The sequence below is a fragment of the Saccopteryx bilineata genome, chromosome 9, assembly GCF_036850765.1.
Source record: "Saccopteryx bilineata isolate mSacBil1 chromosome 9, mSacBil1_pri_phased_curated, whole genome shotgun sequence".
Lineage (NCBI taxonomy): Eukaryota > Metazoa > Chordata > Mammalia > Chiroptera > Emballonuridae > Saccopteryx > Saccopteryx bilineata.
This window is the reverse complement of record NC_089498.1, coordinates 42223528-42232540: the sequence shown is the minus strand read 5'-3', so window position 1 is coordinate 42232540 and position 9013 is coordinate 42223528. Positions and strand designations below refer to the sequence as shown.

The 9013-nt window shown below is 44.3% G+C and overlaps 1 pseudogene; it reads right to left on the bottom strand.

Annotated features, from left to right (window-relative positions):
* Nucleotides 1-1174: 1174 nt before the first annotated feature.
* On the bottom strand, nt 1175-7335 carry LOC136313612 (free fatty acid receptor 2-like; annotated as a pseudogene).
* Between the last annotated feature and the right edge of the window lie 1678 nt (nt 7336-9013).

Below are 9013 nucleotides of genomic sequence, written 5' to 3'. Positions count from 1 at the left end.
TATGCCATGCCAGCCAGCACTTCCCCTGGGAGGAGCTTTTCCACACGGGCATCAGAAAGACCTGCACAAGGATGTTCAAGCTGCATTGTTATGTTGGGGAAAAAATAGGAGATTATCTAAATGTTGATAAACTGTAAGATAAGACAAAATAAAATGGCTTAAGAATACATGTGAATATTATTCAGCAGACAAAAGAAATGTATGAAATCTGTAAGCTTCAGGGATAAATATCAGAGGGTAGCTATCAAAGATAATGTTGGGTGGAAAAGAGCCAGTTACAGAATGACTTGCTCCATATGACGTTTAAGGACAGTGGAAAACACAAAAGAATACTCAACAGTGTTTATGCTACACTTGATCTTAGCCAAAAGGCCAAGAAGCAATCAACAGTGTTTATGGATTTAAGCACAAAGTAAATTCATGGACAAGACACAAGACAAACTTAAATTCCAAAATAATGTGGCCTCTGGCAAAGAAGAGAGGAAATCCAGTGAGGTAGAACATCAACTTTAAAATATGAAGAAACGACAGCATACATGGACCTGGAGATGATCACGTTTGAGTGAAATAAGCGAGTCAGAGAAAAACAAGTCCCATATGATTCCACTTACATGTGGAACCCAATGAACAAAATCAACTGATGAACAGAATAGAAACAGAGGCATCGACACAAGGAACAGACTGACAGCTGTCAGAGAGGTGGAAGAGGGGCCCTGGAGGTGTGGAGGGGGTGGAAGGTGAAGGGATTAGCCAGAATCATATATACATAACACATAGACACAGACATCCGTGTGGTGACAGCCAGAGGGCACAGGGGCTGGGCTAGGTGGAGGTCAGCACAGGGGGGAGGAAATGGGGATGAAAGAGACTTTGCTTGGGACTATGGGCACACAATGCAGTGTGCAGACGAGGTTTTGTTGAGTTGCACACTTGAAACCTGTGTGGTTTTGCAAACCAATGTAAGCCCAATAAATTCAATAAAATAAAAATAAAAATCTGAAGAATTATGACTGTTAGTAAGCATCCTTTCTGCATAATGGGTATGCCATATTTTTTGTGTTTCTAAGTTTCCATACTTAAATTTTTAATCCAGTAAGACTTGCTGCAACTGTGATAGCTTGTGAAATGACCTATCTTTTGGTTGCAAGGGACTAAAAACCCAATTCAAACAGGCTTAAGCTAAAAGAGGGAGAATTTTTGGGTTTCAGACCAGAAAGGCCCAGAATATATCTGCTTTGAAGGGACATCCTATTCCTGGACTTGGTGGTTTGCTGTTCTGCCTTCCTTCAAATTGACTTCAGCCTCTCTCCTTAAAATGGCCCCCAAAGCAAAGGCCAGCATTCACTTCAGGTTCCGTTCAGTAGAACAGAGGTTCTTTCTCCTAAATGGTTAAAAGAGAAGGACTGGGCTAGCATTCCTTGGCCTAGATAAAGTCACATGCACACATGTGAACCATCACTGTGGTCAGAGGGGAACTAGGTGATGGTCCTGATTCTGGGTCACACAGCCACCCCTGAAGCACGAGGTGGGGAGTGAGGTCAGCTCCACCAACACATCACAGAGGGGGCAGGCAGAATGCTGTCAAGAAGGCCAAAGCAACAAATGTCCATCTCTGTTTGCTGGCTCCTTTTTGAAAAGGGACTGCAGTGCACATTGTGATAAAACTATAACCTTCAAGTCCGCCAATCAGTTCTGCATTCCCTGCTTCCCTCTCAGCACTCTGCACCCTGCCCCAGTTGTGGGGTTCCCTCGTGGGAGTGTGCCGTAAACGCCAGAGCCAGGCTTTCAGTAGACTTCCCGTAACCCATTAGCTCTCCGCTAGAGTGAGGGTGGGGCAGAGCCTCTGCCAAATGAGCTGGTTAGAGTCTCAGAGCAGGATTTTGCAAATAGGATGGAGTAGATGGATTGAAAATGCGTGTTTAATATAATATTACCTTTGCCAAATAATACTTGTCTAATGTAACACAACTGCAGACAATTGGCGACTTGTCAAAAAAATATGTATTCAATGACTGTGAAGTGCTTGTTAAGGGTGTGGTATCTTAAAGAGGAAGATCCCACGGAAGCTTACATGATCCAGCTGACCTGAGTTCACATCAGAGTCCCTTCCCGGTGGTAGCTCACCCTCCCCACCATTCACCTGAAAACCAGAGGGAGCTGAGGAAAGTCTTCCTTCCCCCCCCTTAACACAATGCTCCAGGAACCATTTATTTACCGGCAGATGTAACAGTCATTGCATTGAACTAGGAGGTTCTATGAACTAGATGTTATCGAGTACCCTAACAACAAAATTGGGGCTTTGTGAAGCTCCCCGTCCACAATAAAACACACAAAGTATATTCATAACTTTTGCCCTGACAAGCTTTTTTTAATCTTTGCTGATAAGAATCAAATGTACAGTTTTGTGGGGGGGTTTTTTCAGGATGATATAGGGCAAATATAATTAGTTGGGCTTTCCTCTCCTCCAGTTTATACAATTTCTAAGATCAGAAACCCTACCTATATTTTAGATCAACATACTACCACCTAAATGTAGATGAAATATTCCTGCCCCATAGAACAAGAAGAAAAACTCCAGCTCAAAGAATCTTTGAAAAAGAATCCTGACTAGCATAGCAATGAACATACTGAGCCCTGTCTTTCTAAATCAGTTTTGTTACTCGTTATCTCATGGCAGAATAGTTCTGGTTTTTATGTCCCATGTTTAATATATCAAAAAGTTTTGCATTAGATTAGGCAGACTTTAAATCACAAAATATATAAATTTGCAATCATTAAATGCTTATACACCAGCTAACAAAATGTTTTGTATAGTATACGCAATTGCATTCAGCAGAATAAGCAGTTTATCACTTCACTAGATTGACAACTCACAAACTTGTTGATTTTAAGGCCTCTTTATACTCTTTTTTTTTTTTTTCATTTTTCTGAAGCTGGAAACAGGGAGAGACAGTCAGACAGACTCCCGCATGCGTCCGACCGGGATCCACCCGGCACGCCCACCAGGGGCGACGCTCTGCCCACCAGGGGGCGATGCTCTGCCCCTCCGGGGCGTCGCCATGTTGCGACCAGAGCCACTCTAGCGCCTGGGGCAGAGGCCAAGGAGCCATCCCCAGCGCCCGGGCCATCTTTGCTCCAATGGAGCCTTGGCTGCGGGAGGGGAAGAGAGAGACAGAGAGGAAGGCGCGGCGGAGGGGTGGAGAAGCAAATGGGCGCTTCTCCTGTGTGCCCTGGCCGGGAATCGAACCCGGGTCCTCCGCACGAAGGCCTCTTTATACTCTTAAAACTTAATGCATATCCCAAGGAGTTTTAAAAAATTTTTTTTTATTTATTCATTTTAGAGAGGGGAGACAGAGAGAGAGAAGGGGAGGAGGAGCTGGAAGCATCAACTCCCATATGTGCCTTGACCAGGCAAGCCCAGGGTTTTGAACCAGTGGCCTCAGCATTTCCAGGTCGATGCTTTATCCACTGCGCCACCACAGGTCAGGTCTTTTTTAAAAATATTTATCTAGGTTATAGCTATTGGCAGTTATTATATTAGAAAGTAAAATAGAAAAAATTTTAAATGTGTAGTAGTTTATTTTAAAATAATAATAATCATAAAATCATGGCATGTTAATATAAGTAACATATTTTCATGAAAATAACTAAATTTTCAAAAAACTGTTGAGAAGAGTGGCATTGGTTTGCATTTTTGCAGATCTCTTTAATGTCCAGCTTAATAGAAAGCAAATATGTGCTCTCATATCTGCTCTGAATTTAGTCAGATACCTGTCATGATTTCATGGCAGGTAGCCTCTGAGAAACTCCACTGCACATTCATTTACAAGAGAATGAGAGTGAAAAAAGCAATTAGCATCTTAGTATCATTATGAAAATAATTTTGACCTTACAGATCCCTCAAAGGATCTGGACCCCGTTGCACTCTTCAGACCACACTTTGAAAACTGGCCAACTGGCCAGGGCCACAAAATAGATTTTGGGCAAAAGAAATAATAAAAAGTTTGGGTCCTGGTCAGTGGCTCAGTGGATAGAGCATCGGCCCAATGTATGAATGTTCCAGGTTCAATTCCAGGTCAGAGCACACAAAAGCAACCATCTACTTCTCTCCTCCTTCCACTCTTCCTTCTTTCCCTCTTCCCCTCCCACAGCCAGTGGCTCAATTGGTTCAAGCATGGCCTCTGGCACTGAGGATAGCTCAGGTGGTCCAAGCATCAGCCTCAGGTGCTAAAAACAGCTCGGTACTCAAGCACTGGCCCCAGATGGGATTGTTGGGTGGATTCCAGTCGGGTTGCATGTGGAAATATGCCTCACTATCTCCCCTCCTCTCACCTAAAAAAAATTTTTTTTGATTCATTAGGAAGACAGAAGTACAAGGAGAAATAAATAAGTTCGCCATCATAGAAAGGCATCTATCACATCTCTCATGTAACTAAAAGATCAAATAGACAAAATAACTTAAGGTTATAAAGATTTGAACATCACAAATTAACAAATTTGATCTAAGAGAACATGACACCCAACAATAGCAGAATTCATATTCTTTTCTTTCTTTCTTTTTTTTTTTTTTTAGAGACAGAGAGAGGGATAGATAGGGACAGACAGACAGGAACGGAGAAGTGAGAAGCACCAATCATTAGCTTTTCATTGTGCATTGCAACACCTTAGTTGTTCATTGATTGCCCTCTCAAGGATTGCCCATGCCTTGATCGTGGGCCTTCAGCAGACTGAGTAACCCCTTGCTCGAGCCAGCGACCTTGGGTCCAAGCTGGTGAGTTTTGCTCAAACCAGACGAGACTGCGCTCAAGCTAGCAACCTCGGGGTCTCGAACCTGGGTCTTCTGCATCCCAGTCAGATGCTCTATTCACTGCACCACCACCTGGTCAGGCAGAATTCATATTCTTATCACACCTGGCACACTATATTCCAGGTCAAAAAGTAACTTTCAACAAATGTTAAAGAATCGATACCATTTGAACAATATTCTCTGACCACAGTGCAATCTAGTTAGAAATGAGTAACAAAAGGATCAAGGGAAAAAATTCATATGTTTGAAAATGAAGAAACATCTCTAAACTTGAGTCAAAGAAAAAAATTATATGGAAATTAGAGCCGATTTAGAACTCAAAATAATGAGAATTCTTCAAATCAAAACTTGTAGCATCCCACTAAAACTGCTCTTAATGAGAAATTTATAGCCTTACATGTTTATATTAGCAAAAGGGCAAAAATATTAATGAGCATCCAACTTTAAAAAGTTAGAAAAGGGGCCCTGGCTGGTTTGCTCAGTGGTAGAGCATTGGCCTGGCTTGTGAATGTCCCAGGGTTCAATTCCTGGTCAGGGCACACAGGAGAAGTGCCCATCTGCTTCTCCACCCCTCCTGTTCTTCTTCTCTTTTCTCTCTCTCTCTCTCTCTCTCTCTCTCTTTCTCTCTCTCTTTCTCTCCTGCTGCAGCCATGGTTCAATTGGAATGAGTTGGTTCCAGGCACTGAGGATGGGTCCACGGCCTCCGCCTCAGTCGCTAAGAAGAGCTAGGTTGCTGAGCAATGGAGCAATGCCCCAGATAGGCAGAGCATCGCCTTCTAGTGGGCTTGCCAGATGGATCTCAGTCAGGTCTGTCTGCCTCCCCTCCTCTCACTGAATTATAAAAAAAAAATTAAAAGGTTAGAAACAGAACAACTGAAAAGACTCAATGAAGTATAAGGAAGGAAACAATAAAACAAAATTAGATATGAATAAAATAGAAAATAAAAATAAATGCCAGAGGAGATCTCGTGTTTCTGAATTGACAAATTAGCAGACTTCTGGCAAAGCAGATCAAGGCAAAAAGAAGACACAAATACAGGATGTTGGGATTGAAAATAAGATGTAACTACTAAAAAGTATCTGACTCAAGTTTCTTTACACTAGCACTGATTCTTCTCTCAGGAGAGAAGAATTTTATTTTCTTGTATGTATTATAGGCCTGAGCCAGCAATTGCTTTGATTGGGGTGCTGGACCTCTGGGCTGACATGCAGGATTCTGTCTGGCCCTCCGGACTCTTGCCTTTGCTAGATGTTCAGACCCAGCACATGGAACCACATCCCCTACCCCAAAAAAATCAGGGCCAAGGATACAGCAAAAAACTCTATAGTAGATAAGTGAACCCTACCATCTTATAGATACCGAGTGTGGGAGATAAAGAATTCCAAGACTGAGATATTCTAAGATAACAGGGCTCGTGGTTTACCATGAAGCAAATGTAAGCTCTGGAGAACAAGTCAAAAACACTCCTCTAAATGGACGAGGAGTTTGAGATACTCACTGCTCTTCTTTGCTTCTTAAACTAGGCACAGGAAAACTCACCCCAGTTCTGCTTCATTGTTCCCCTCTTGAGCCTTCCTCTGCAAGGAAGTAACAAACTGGCAAATCTAGTCTCCTGTGAAGCTGACATTGGCCATACTTAAGCTCCCATTTCCTCTCTCTGCAGCCGATTCCCCAACTCTTACCCTCCAGCATGCTGACCGCTGACCGTAAGGCACCCAATCTCAGTAGCCTCTGTAGCCTTTTATCAAAGGCTTTGTGGACAGCTGAGGAGGAAGAATAGGAAATCAGGGGATCAATGCAAGCACTGAACTGCACTGTACACACCTGCCAGTTTTGACTTCTTCTCTGGAAGAATCCAACCACATGAGACATATTGTAGGGCCCTAAACAGACCAAGAAATTGCAGAGGGTCACAGTGGCCATCCCCACAGCTCTCTAGCTCTTCCCCGTCCCCAGTAGGGGCTGGAAGAACATGCTATGCACAAAGCGGCAGTAGCAGGAAATGGTGACCATCATGGGGATGAAGAAGGGGATGGGACACAGCTCCAGCCACACAGCAAGACCACGTCCAACTTCTCTTAGTGAAGTTCTCATAGCAGACAGGGAGGCCTTTGGTATCACTCATCACATTGTTAGTTGGTAAATATTGGACAATGATCACAATGCCGCAGTGTCCAAAGGACAAAATCCAGTAGACCCAAGTGGCAAAAACTTCATACATGGGCTGGCGGGACAGCTTGTACTACACGGGGGAAGTCACTCCCAGGCAATACCCAATGCTGATGCCCACCAGAACCACAGCCGGTGAGGAATCAGAGTATGTCCCACAAAGGCCAGAAGAAATCATATGCAGCCTCAATGATCTTGAAGGGCAGCAGCACCGGAGGTCTGCCAGCATCAGTCTCAGTGGGAGGATGTGGGTGGGTGCAGGGTGGGGCTGGCAGACTTGGTCCACAAAGGCCTGCAGGGCCAGGGGGTTGGCAGGGAGACTGATGAGAAAGATATGATGTAGACAAAGAAACCCCATATTTGGGGGACTTGGGATATCCTTCCTGAAGAGAGAAAAGATGGGTCCTCTTTGACCATGGGCTTCCCAGTCCCAAATCAAGGGGAATCCATTTGTAGCTTCATTGTATCTCCTCTGCCTGCTTCACACAGTGAGTATTGCTAACCCTTCAAATTGAGTACTGTTTTGCTTCCTGTGTGTCACGGAGAGAGAGGTCTTACTTGCTTCCCAACCAACCAGGGTACTTTAGTATCTTCCTCATCTCCATTTCTACCTGAGAGAGAGAGAATTAGTCTCTTAAGAATTCTGATGTTTCAGAAGCTCTTACAGAAAAAGTATTGAGATCTTCAAGTCCCCGCTGGGAAGGGCACTTTGTGAGGGCAGTGACATCATCTGTCTTGTTCACCATTGTGTCCCTAGCACCAGAACTGTGCCTGACACATAGGAGGTGCTCAACAAATATCTAACAGTAAATGAATGGCTGTGTAGATTGAGAGGAAAGAAACAAGTTGCTTCATCACAAAGAGAGAGGAAGCCTGAGACTGTCTCTGAGTTTCTCCAAATTCTACTCAGCCTGGTTGTGGCTTTTAAAAATAATCAATTAATTAACTAGTTAATTAGTTATTTTATTGGGGTAACATTGGTTAATAAAATTATATAGGTTTCAGGGATACATTATATTGTGTGTTCACCACCCATTGTGGCTTTTTTTTTTTTTTTTTAATTTTTCTGAAGCTGGAAACAGGGAGAGACAGTCAGACAGACTCCCGCATGCGCCCGACCGGGATCCACCCGGCACGCCCACCAGGGGCGATGCTCTGCCCACCAGGGGGCGATGCTATGCCCATCCTGGGCGTCGCCATGTTGCGACCAGAGCCACTCTAGCGCCTGAGGCAGAAGCCACAGAGCCATCCCCAGCGCCCGGGCCATCTTTGCTCCAATGGAGCCTTGGCTGCGGGAGGGGAAGAGAGAGACAGAGAGGAAGGCGCGGCGGAGGGGTGGAGAAGCAAATGGGCGCTTCTCCTGTGTGCCCTGGCCGGGAATCGAACCCGGGTCCTCTGTACGCTAGGCCGACGCTCTACCGCTGAGCCAACCGGCCAGGGCTGTGGCTTTTTTCTTACTTTATTTTTTTTCATCTTTTCTTTTTCTTTTCTTACCTTAACACATTGAGCTTGAAGCCCTGGCCGGTTAGCTCAGTTGGTTAGAGTGTCACCCCAGGACACTAAGGTTGCAGGTTCAATCCCTGGTCAGGGCACATACAAGAATCAACCAATGAATGCATAATCAATGGAACAACAGATCGATATTTCTCTTTTTCTCTCTCTCAGATCAATAAAATAAAGACATTGGGCTTAAACACAACTTTCTCACCTTTACTTCTAAAAACAGGAACTTGATTAAACCTGAGGAAAAAAGTTAAGCTTAAATTGAATCCCAGATGCTTAGTTTCTTGCTATCACGCTGAGCCATTCAAAGAAAAGCTGCAGGGTTGGGTGTGGTAACAGAAGGGGCTTGACTTGGGCCAAGGATTCCAGTCCTGGTCATGCTGCACATCAGCCCCGTGACCACGGGAAAGTCACTCTTAAGTCCTCTCAGCATCAGCGTGTTCTCATTCTGCCCCACATACAACCAGTGACTTCACCAGAACTACCACAATTCTCAATATGCTGCCTGCAGGTTCATCCTTTCATTTTCCCTG